Source organism: Mus caroli, chromosome 8, assembly GCF_900094665.2.
Source record: "Mus caroli chromosome 8, CAROLI_EIJ_v1.1, whole genome shotgun sequence".
Classification (NCBI taxonomy): domain Eukaryota; kingdom Metazoa; phylum Chordata; class Mammalia; order Rodentia; family Muridae; genus Mus; species Mus caroli.
Window position 1 is genome coordinate 5625418 of NC_034577.1, and position 11957 is coordinate 5637374.

Here is an 11957-nt window from a genome sequence, read left to right on the forward strand (position 1 = left end):
GATTCTAAGGACTCATGGTAGAAGAACAAAACAAATTCCTCAGCACATTTCAGAGCTCATTTCTACTGCACTGCTAGTACCTATTTCAGGTTTAGTGCATCAAAACACCCCTGGGATTCCTGCCATGTTTATGTCATTTAGTCATCAACAAACATTCATAGAAAGGTTGTTCCATGCTAGGCTGGGTCTGGGTGGGGGGTGCTAAGTCAGAAGTTTCTTATCACTTCAGTGCTGACATTCTTGGGAGAGGTCACTGTCCCCACATCTCCCCTCAGCCTCTAGTCCTATACTCATACTGGCACATGGTCACCTTTCCTGTCTCATCTCCACCTTGCTCCTTCTTTCGAGCTGCTCTAACCTCATTGGCCTTCTTTCTGGCTCTTGAGGAGGTTGGGGATTCACCAGAGTAGACATGATTTTCATTATCTTCCTGGAATGTTCTTTTCTAAGATCTCTGTATGTCTCTGTGTTGAGGCCGGCCAGTGGCTCACATGTCTGGGTTCGAGCCTGGAAGGCATCTTGGAATCTGGAAGAAAAGAGGGAGCCTAGGTGGGTCGAGAAACAATGGAACCAAGACGTGCTAGTCTGTTCAAAGTTCAATTTTAATGTCGGGGAACATGTGCTTATAAAGTGTGTGTGTGTGGGGGGGCATTCCCGCCAAATTATCCTTGGAGCCCAGCTGCAGGTGAGCAAGTGTAGGCTCCAGAACAGCTAGGCAGCAGGTAGCAGCAGCAGCAGTGGCAGAACAATAGGGTGATCCAGGGAGGCAGGCTCCACCCCAGGTGATCTCCTAGTGACAACAAGTCAAGCCTGGCTCAGCCTGCTTCAGGCTGTGGGGGGGAGGTTACATCTCTGTATGGCTAGCTCCTACTTAGCATCTGTGGCTTTATCTCAGCACTGTCTCTACCATGAGCATTCCCTGGCCTGCCCTCCTTGGCCACTCTCACAGTCTTCTTTGGACTCTTTTATTTACTTTCTTCCTAAGCCAAAGTCACTTGTGTCCTGCATCGTTATCGTTTGCTTTAATGAAACCTCAGAAGGTCAGGACCTTCCCTGTCCCCTGTATGGATATAACTGTATGCTCTGACTCAGAGCAGGGCCTGGCCTTGAAACTATTGAAGAGTTCTTACTCATAGAAGATGGAGTGGCTGCTTAGGTGGTTATCCTTCCTCTGCATGAAGTCAGTGTACTTTATACACACGGATCAGGTCAGATCTTAGACTCCTGTGGAATAACATACATAATTATTACTTATGTTTGTCTTGAGAAATTATTAACCCATTTTAAAGGAAAGTTTATAACACCATAATTAAACTTACATACTGTTCAAACATGTTCTTCCCCTGCCACTGCCTAGGCCTTGCTCACCAATGCCTGAGATCCACCATTAGTGTCAGACATCATCTTGGGTCTTGAAGAAAGATCACACTCTGCTGTGTACTTGTGGGCCAGTATGGATGAAAAGGACTTTTCACATCAATGGAAGCAAAGGAGACAGAACTTCATAGCTCACATAACAGAATATCTGTGCCACCAGAGTCTGCAGTTACAGGGCAGCCTCGAAGGGAACAGTAATCTCCCTAATGAGGGCCATCACAAGATCCTGTACCATCAGAGCTTTGTGAGAAATAGGGGTATCACTGCAAATATCCCCATTTGAGGTCTCAAATGCGTCTGGGTGAATTCTTTAACCCCTGTTTACTTTTAAACCACCGAGAGAACATGTAACTTGTATATGCTCAACTTGAGACATCAGTAGAACTCCCAACATCATTGTTCTAGAAGCTTTATGGATCAGGCCTCTTTCCAAGCCATGGGTGGAGGAAAGGAAAGAGGGCCACTGATCTTGAGGGAAGAGTCATGCTTCCAACCAAGAGAGCAGCTTATAGTACTGAAGGGTGGAATTCCCGTGTTCTGAATTAAAAGCTCAGCTGTTCACCTGTGGATTCCCTAGGATCACAGCAAGTGGTCAGAGGACTGTGAGGCTTTAAGTCAGATTCAAATTAGCACTCTCAGAAGGCTCTGCGGTGGGGTCAGTGTGGACTCAGTGACTGACAAGAAAGATTGTTACTCTTCCATACCTGGCCTTCCCAGGCATATCCTAATCAAATTCATACCAAACATTCAAATAGTCTCGTGTCCCTGAGTCCAGCCACTCTTCAATGTCCTTTAGACTACTGAAATGCCAAATAATATAGGCTACTCACCAGCATGCTGCATACACACATCAAATGTTTGAAGGGTCAAACTCGAGCCCCCTTCTATAATTAGGTTACAATGTTGACATCAATTAGAAATTGCCATCTGTGAAGTCATCTGTAATTTGGCTGATTAAGGCTTGCCAGATGCATTTTCTATGAATTCTTTCCACATCTTCATATGTAAATTTCCCGTGGCTAACCTGTGAATTATCCAGAGATCTAGCATAATAGCTACCTACTGCCTGGTTAAAAGAAAACCAAAACAACAACAACAAAAACTAAAACTGCCACAAACTGAACCCTTAAATGTCACAATTCTCAGGGTTTAAGTATAAACAACATTTAGTTGGGCTTTTTCTCTTGTCCTCAAGAAAGTGGGAGAGACAGGGTTTTGGCTCAACCTGTGACAGTAAAGGCTTGTCATCCTCTCTTGGATTCCCTGTTAGGTTTCAGTGCTGTCCTACACAGTTATAGGACTGGGCCCCCTCAGTTCTTGGGGATTGCCTGCCTGTGGCCTTCTCCGAAATCCAGGTATGCCACTTCCTCATCTGCTTTGATGTTCAAGCCTTTGGCTTTCTTTTAAATTGCTCCCCTGATGAGATTTAAGGTCAGAACCACCTATAATAATCTTTTGATTAATCTAAGGTCAACAGAGTTAGGAACCTTACTGATATCTGTAAGTGACCTTCCTTTGGCCGTATACATATATGCATATACATAACAGGAATGGCATTTCACCATGTTTGCGGTCTTGCTCATGCCCAAAAGGTGCGGGCTCTGCAGTGTGTGCACACAGGAAAGTGGGGTCTGGGGCCAGCAATAGAACAGAGGAGCTCTCGATGCTCAAAGCAGGTGAGTTTATTACACTTGCCTGTGATGGATGTTGTGAATTCGAAGTGATAATCAGCATCGAGTGACCCCTAAGGCACCTACCAACAGGGTGGTGCGCAGTGTAAATCAGCAAAACCAAAGCCCTGGCACTGCTGAGCCTCTGCCTTCGCTTTCTGCGCCTGCTACATCAGGGTTAGTGTCCCACCCTCCACTTATTCTTTAAGAACAGAATAGGGAGGGAAGTTGCTATGGCATCCCCAGAACAAATTATAGGTGAAATGTCAACACGAATGAACTGTCTGAGGCAGGACAGAGAGAGACACACAGAAGAAAATATTTTAAATATTAATATTCAGCAAAGCCTCATGAACACAGAGGCTGCGTTGGAAAGCCTTGTGAGATCAGAATTGTCTTAATTTTAACATAGTGTTGACGATATATGCCCTGATCCAAAGCCCAGGGGTTGTAAATGTCTGATCTACCAAACTATAGAGGTATTTGGATCTTTTATCAAAGGCACGGCTGCCTATTGACCTTGTTTGTAGCTTGAGAATATTACCTTCTAAGAGCATGCCCAGGGGAAATACTCCACCAAAGATGGTTAGTGAATGCTAGGGGTTAAAACACCAGTTATAGAGAAAGACTTCTTTATGTAAGTGCATTTGTCTGGTCCAGTCTGATGCCCTTATGGTAGGGACGCAGAAGAGGTGTTTAGGAACAAAGTGGGTTGTCCTGGGCCCACCCAGCTCCCCTCCTATTTGCCTTGTTCTTTTCCCAGCTATGCTGTTAAAATCTGTTACCTGCATCAGCTACACTGCTACAAAGCCCTGGTGCTGCTCATGCATTTAGAAAGCTGTAGCAAACTGGCTTTATTAATTAGAGTGCCTGTCCATCGGAACGGTTTCCTCCATTCATAATTCATAGACATCCTTGCTCAGTAAACATTGGGGGTATTCACTCATCCCAAGGAATTATCGAAAAGGAGCTATATCCATCATAAGGATTCATAAACTGGGAGAGTGGGGCATAAAAAATTCTAATTGAAAGAAGACTACTTTAAATAGCAAATGTTTCCATTCTCATTCAAAGCCTTAAGTGCTTACCCACACTGAAAGTGGAACACCGGCTGAGATGAAGCAATGGAATACAGCAAGCAGCTCGCTGTGTGCAAATAGTACCATAGGATGCTAAGAACGGGTTCTTTGCCCCACTGGCAGTGGACAGAGGTCAAGGCAAAAAGGTTGGTGGAAAAGAGCCTTTGGCATGGCCTTTCTTCCTGCACTAAGGTGGGTCTTGTGGAACCATGGCATGCTCATACCACTTGGATGCATAGCAGCCATGCTATGCTGGATTTGATGTTCCAAGAAAGTCACACCAGGAACTCTCACGTTCAAGTATCAGACACCAGAAGTGCTCAATGGGACACTTCTGGCTCAATCCCCCCTAGACCCTCTAGGGAAATCTTACCTACAGTGTAAGTATGCTGCTCCCAGCAATTTGATTTTTGAAGGGGAAGTCATGAGGATCTCCTGTCCTGCTGCATCAGTTCCTGGACTTAATAAATCGTGCATAGCAGCAGGCAGCCTGTCCCAGCTTGGCTCTGGTGACAATGGGTCTCTCAGGGTTGGCAAGTGGGGGTCTGCTTCTTCAAGCAAAGCCTTTGATGACTTGATGTTCTCAAAGCTTTGATTCCAGTGTTGGAAAATGGCTTTCCTCTTTCTGATGACCCTCAAAACTATTACTGGTCTTCATGTTGGGCTACATACAAGTACCTGTGTCACAGTGAGAGCAGCGAGCGTTGCTGCAAGCACATCAGTGTTCCATTCATGTGTGATGCCCTCTGGCTTCTCCGTTTATTCTCTGGACACAACATACTTAACCTTTGATATAACTTACAAAATCTACTCAACGCTACTCTCGATGTTTCTGGCGATGGGGTGTGGGAGACAAGGAATAAGACAATCTGCTTTCTTCAAAAACAATATAAGCAGGTGTTGTAGATCACACTTGCAGGCATAGAGCTTGGATCTCTATGGTAGGGTGATCATAGAAGGGTTAGCCTGGGCTGTAGAGCAAGAGCCTCTCTCAAAAACCAAACCAACCAACCAACAACCGAACAGAAAAATAATGCCTCAGTTCCACGTGGCTTCTATCAATACCCATCCTAGCTGCCTCACACAGCAGCCGTTGTCTGATTTTCTCATCTTGAATGGCAGGCAAAGCAAATGCTGTCTGCCAGATACCTCTAAGAATTAATGAAAAGTACTTTTTTGGCACTTGGTGTGTGTGTGTGTGTGTGTGTGTGTAGATTCAATCTTAAATGTTGAGGGTTTTTTGGTTGTTGTTTTGTTTTGTTTTTGTTTTTGTTTTTGTTTGTTTGTTTTTGTACTTTGTGGCTTGTTTAAAAAGATCTACAATTGAAAGCCTCGCTTCTTGGAAATTCTTCAGCTGTTTCCCTTCACAGTGAATTTCAGCTGTAATTAATGTTAGTTAAGAGTGGACGACTGCGCGTGCGGTGCTGTGTGGGACAGGAGTGCTGCTTACCGGATGGCCAGAGTCGGTCTTTGTTGTAACATGAAGGAAGCATTACACATCGACTCCACACAGAGTGCGGCTGCCATCCCCAGGCTCGTTCTTTGGAAACTGAAGAGCGCACCTGTCTCAGATCCCACCAGCTATCAGAACCTCACGAAGCTTCCTCCAGAGCAAGTGGTCACATTGCCAGCTCTTTCCAGACAAGCTTGTTTCTGAGTGGACAGGGCTGTTGGTGTGCAAAGTGTGGCTTGCTGTTTTTATAATGAGTCCCTTCAAGGTGTCAAGTATGTGACTCAAAGAAATGTAAGCAATCTAAAGCCACTGAAATGATTTCTTTAGTTTATGTGCATTTATTTTGAGGGAAACTTACAATCATGTAAGTCTTATTTTGTTGTTAAAGCCCTGAGAGTGGGGTGGACTATTTTGAAAGCAAAGTACAAAGAAATGGCCGTGTAATTCAGAAGTTGACACTGGGTTCAAGGTAAAGTCTCAGTTTTTCTCTCTTAAAACGATTCTCTGAAAAGAATTGTTTATAAAACGTTCAGGGGAGGAGCAGTAGGTTCCCCCGGCACCTTTCCCTTCCTCTTGTTTTCCTTCTGTTTCACAAGGATGCATTGTGCTCATTTGCTCACTCATCCATTTATTTATTCTGTGAACATTTTAAAGCACCCACTGAATGCTGTGCCTTGGAATAGGTGTTGGGGATGCTACCCATAATCCCCATCATTGAATTGATGTTAGGGACTGAGGACAGCATGTGTCTTTTCTGTCTCTCTCTCTTATCCTCACCTACACATAGATGGTTGCATATATTTATGTGCTGTATAGGCATATTCACAGTCCAGGACATCATCACAACTACTGCAGAAAGTAGTCATAAGCATGAAGTCTGGAGGGCAAGTGATAACGCTTCACCTTAACATCCGACATGTTTTGAGGGACCCAGGACCATGACGTCGCCAGACTCTGAGCCAGACAGAGGGAGAAGTTCCATAGCTCTGTGTGTGGTGGGATGGTGGTGGCTGAGGAAACACTGTGGAGGGATTACTAAGTGGACAGACCTGCACAGAGGTGCTCCGTTCAGCCTCTTCTTCTGTGATGATAGGCAACCACTTTCCAAACTACCCTCCCTGGCTGCTTCTTGAAGTTGTGGAGTCTGTTCTGGCCAGTGACTTTTGATGAGAAAGTCTCTGAATACGATTTTCTCTCCTTACGGTATGTTTACAAAAGGGCATCCACCGTTGTCTTCTAATATTGTTCAAGCATAGTGAGAGGCTTCCCTGCCAGCCATCGTGTGATGGTAATGGTAAAAAACCAAGACCTCCAGGAATGGGAGAGGAAAGCAGCTGGTCTTCTCATAATATATTGTGCCCGGGTAACTCTGAGAGATCATACGTGCTAAACATCTTCTTGTTTTTTTTTTTTTTAATTTTAATATGTATGAGGGATTTGTCTATAAGTATGTCTGTGTACCATGTGCATGCCTGGTGCCTTCAACAGCCAGAGAATAGATTAGATCCCTTAGAACTGGAGTCACAGATTGTTGGGAGCTGCCATGTGGGTGGTGGGACTCGGGCCCAGGTTCTCTGGAAGAACAGCCAGTGCTCTCAGCCACGGAGGCATCTACCCATCGCCTGCATCTGCATTGAAGAGAAAATGGTAAGTTATTTGGGTATTGGAATAGTTTGAACAGTGTTATTGCCCAGAATGACTACAAACTAGGAACATGAACGGAGACAGGAGACTACAAATGCACTGTGGACATTTTGCTGGACACGGTGATCACTTCTACACTAAGGCGACTGAGTCATGGTGTACTCACCTGTTTGGTTAGATAATACTCCCAAGCATGTCTGAAATGATATGTAGGAATGGGGGGGGGTGTCACTGAACAGGCTGACCGAGGCTCTTTATTATCTAGGCCCTTGGGAGGCAGAGTAAGGCAGATCTCCCTAGGTTCCAGACCAACCATGGATATATAATGAGACTTTGTCTCAAAAAGGAAGAAGAGGGGGAACACGTGGTTCCCCATGCTTTCGTTGGGGAACTACATGCATTAAAAGGCTAAACAAAGGGATCTTTTCTTTTTGACAGTCTTTAAGCTGAGGGTACCAAAGAGTCTAAGACTTCAGACTCAGACATGGACTTGGGCTATACCTCATATTATCAGTTCTCATGCCTTGGGCTTAGCCCCCACAGTTGTATGCCAATAACATGTGTGTTATATATACCTATATGTGATCTGTATATCTACACATAACACTTGTGCATGTTGTGTATACCATTTTCATTCTGTTCTTTGGAGAAATCAGAATGATGCCCATAGTACTTAATATACAACTTCTAATAATGTTTATCAGTGACTTACAGATGTTATTTCAAAGACTATGAAAGATTTTTTTTTTTTTTGTCTATTTCTTTGACAGCAGCCATGAAACTGCTTGGATGTGACCGTGTAACTCACAGAAGCAAACCCCTCAAGGGGCTGATCATGGGGTATATTCCTGATGTCCTTTGTCGTTTTCATGATCTTGTGGAAAGAATGAGCCTCCAATCTTATTTTGCTTGACAAATTAAACTCACTGGAATAGGGCTACTTGTCTTGGACTAGTTTTCAAGGTTGCTGTACCTGAGTATCTTTCAGGTCATTTAAATTAATGAAGTGGTAGGGAGACAAGATCTCCTGACAAACATCAAAATAACTCAAAATGTCCACACTTTAATTACTTTTGTCAAACCACATATTTTAGATTTGTTGAGTTCAAGAAAGGGTGGTCAAAGACAAGAAATATTGAAAATATATCTTCATTTTCGAGATGAGGAAGAGACATTGCATTTTCCCAATGCTCTGCCATTAGCTGGTTTTTTGTTTGTTTCTTTCTTTGTTTGTTTAAATTTTAAACATTTTTATTAGATATTTTCTTCATTTACACTTCAAATGCTATCCTGAAAGTCCCCTATACCTTACTCTCCACCCTGCTCCCCAACCCACCCACTCCCAAAATTTACTGGCATGGTTTCCCAGACAGTCCCAGCATCGACCAACTTTATTAAATACTTATTTCCTGCCAAGGAAAAACAACCTGCAAGTGGGATATACTAATATTCCAGAGCAGGAATGACTATGGGGGGGAAGGGCTGCTCAGGCATCCAGTATGCCGCTTTTCACTTCACCAAGGCATGGCATTTCTCCACCCACCCCCTTCCCCTCCACACACACACATTTTCTTTTCTCATAGATATGGTTTCTATTAGAAAATTACAAATGCATTTTTATTTATTAGGGCTAGGTGCTAGGGCATTCACATACCTCTGAGTTACGGAAAGATTTAAGTGTCAAATTTAACCATATGCCATCAAATAAAGAGAAGACTGATGTGATTCTGGTAAAAAGAAGAGATTAAATCACACAATTTAGCTGCAGTGGGTGAATAAGTTTTAGGGAAGAATAATGTCCAATTTTTTAGGATCAATGAAGGTTTTATTTGTCCAAAATTATCACCACCCGCAATGACTTTCAGAAAGTCAGCGGACCGGAAGGGGCTGCTATTCTAGGCTATTCTAGGCTATTCTTAGTAGTTTCCAAACCAAAAGATTGATATATTTAATTAACAAATAACCCACTATCCTGTCCTATCTCATGTAAAACTCTCTAATTGGCGCTATTAATAGAATCAGACTCCTTCAGTCGGTTTTTTGCTCTGTGTTGCTTTTTGAGTTGATGTTTATCGCCACACTGGCGCTTGGGGCCATTTACAAGGTTGTGAAAATTTTCTTTTCACTGGAACGGATCTTGCATGTGATGACGGTTTTCAGACTTGCTCGACGAGTCCGTAGGCATCGTTTTCCCGTGAAAACCCCTGTGTGGACCTGTGCATTGCATCTGGAATGTCTGTTTGGTCTTTGCTCATTTGAGCCTCTGACAGTTCAGAAACACATGTGAGAAATTAAGTTAATTTATCTATACATTGAGAAAAGAATAACCTCAAAGCATTACCCAATAGCAACGGCTATGAAATAGTCCAGAATGGGTGGAATTAGGGAGATCTCCTTACCTTGTTCTCCCTCTCCTTTTGCTAATCCCAGCCTCCCCTCCCCAATCTAAAAGCCTGTGGTAGAAGTGGATTGATGAGAGCCCTGAGCAGTTCCTGGTAAGGTTGGGGTTTCTGTGTTAGGCATGCAGTGCTTTGGGAGATAGTTTTTCAAAACATACCGTTGTGAAAAAGAAAGCCAATAATGTTCTAATTAGGAAAACAATTGAGAGCCCTTGATTTAGAGTTCGGTGTGACGAGGCCCTGAGGCTGTCAGTGTCTGGTCCCAACTTCTCAACATTTGCACTATGCCCATCCCTGGATACAAAGGGGGAAATCCAGCCATTCACATGTATTAAAATTCATTAAAACGACCCGGCTTGCTTACCGTGTAGTGATCAGGAGAGGATCCTTGGTGATTTTTAATGCATATAATTTAATCAAATGAGTTACTGCTGTGAGAAACAGAGGAGAGAGATTTCACGTTTAGCATCTGGGAGACCATGGGCAGGGCAGGGCCTTGGGCTTCCCCTCTAGGATCAAAGAATCGTCTGGTGGTTGGTAGTTATACCCACAGAGAGCTGCAGTTCCCTGAGAAGGTCATCCGCCATGCTCAAGTTCATTGTATGGGGGCCGTGACATCACAGCCCTGAAGAATTCCGGTAAGTCAAACTCTTCAGAAACCAACCGTTAACTCAAGTGAGAATCATTTAAGTCCAGATGACATCCTAGAGAAAAGAACATGTCAGTCAAAACTGAGAAAAGCAGGGGGTAGAGATATGAAGGTGAACTGCTATGAATTACCCAAAGATACAACCAGAATATTCATGTATAGGAAGAGATCCTATGAGCTCATGGATTGGGGAGATGACTCAGTGACTAACAGCCCTTGTGGAGCTAGCTGTCTCGAGGGGATACCAGGACACACCTGAGAAGATGGACATGCAGTAGGGTTGCTGTGGAAACAAACATGAACCTCAGGTTGAGGAGGAGACGCTGAGTCCAGAGAGATGGCTCAGCAGATAGAGGTGCTGGGAATGGTAATGTACACAATGCCTCAGCCTTCAGATGAGAGAAATAATATACTTACCACATTTAAATAACTCAATTTGAGGACCCAGAGATTTGCTAAGTTTGTAATTTGGGAAAATTAATTATTTATGCTCTCAAAATTTTTGCTTTGATTCCTGATCCTAAGGCTCGTAGAGGTGGATTGCATATTGAAATTATAATCATTTGGATCTTAGGAAAGCTTTCTTCACCCTTAAAAGAGCTTGGAATACCAAGTGGTTCCTTGGTCTCCTTTTGATCTAGCTCCTTCAACACTGTAGGCTGATAAATACCAAGCTTCCAGGCAGGAAAGCTGGAGACCTCACCTTTTCTCATGCATCTCTCTCCAAATTCCTTCCAGGGAGGTGTAGGCTGGTGGACAGCCATGCACTGTCCTCTCTGTGTCATGTGTCATGATCACTGACACCCAGGCACCTGTGTTGTGTACTTCTGGAACCAGGATGAGAAATGAAGCTGAACGAACTCACCTACTGGGATTTCTACACACACTGTAGGGGTGGTCTGTCTCTTTCCTAAATTCCCTCTCACCGCAAGGATCAGTTAGTCTCCTCTGTACCTTCTTCACGGAGGCTGTGCAGAATGAAGAGTTCTGCTCTTGGGAATCCATCCTTCAGGGAGCTTCTGGAAGGAGCACTGTTGGTTGCCACATCCTCTGGAAGTTATGGCTGCTTTTTTCCCTTTTGAAGATGACTGAGATTCAGCCACGGGAAGTCTGTCCCTGCCGTCGGTATTTCAGCGGCATCACAGTGGAATCGTGTGACTGAGAGAAGCCACCATTTACACTGTTTATACCTACTAGTGTTGCCACGGTGGGATGGTGACGCACCCGATGAAGGTGACTCTGCTCAGAGGCCTGAGATGAAGGCGTTAGAACTAGAGTCGAGCCTGTAAATGACTGACTGGGCATTTTACAAATGGTTGGTACATCTGACAACAGTCACAGTCCATACAAGGAAAAACTCTGGAGCCGCGTCTGGCCTCTGTGGTGGCTCCCTGCGGGCTAGCCACGTACACTGCCTGCAAAGGGGCTTTGACCTTTCCTGCGTCATTCAAGCTGTTCACTCTAAAGTGAGAGACCTGAGATTGAAGGGCTGAAGCGCCTCCATGATGAACTTTGACACCTAGAGTGCAGCATGCTGGGAAGAAAGACAAAGGACATCGTTATCCTTATCAGCAGTGAGGAAGCTGGTGCCTCTTGGCCTCCTCACCATGGCTGATAAAGCCTCCCTCCGTCAGGGAATTGAAAGCCCAGTCAATACCTCTGATTTGCATGTGGAATACTGGCAAA

The 11957-nt window shown here is 44.1% G+C and overlaps 1 long non-coding RNA gene across 1 annotated transcript; it reads left to right on the plus strand.

Annotated features, from left to right (window-relative positions):
• The first annotated feature begins 4298 nt into the window (after positions 1–4298).
• On the plus strand, positions 4299–8158 carry LOC110299587. The gene is made up of 3 exons (XR_002378484.1): positions 4299–4318; positions 5968–7226; positions 7997–8158. It is a non-coding gene; the product is annotated as an uncharacterized LOC110299587 (long non-coding RNA).
• Positions 8159–11957: the final 3799 nt, after the last annotated feature.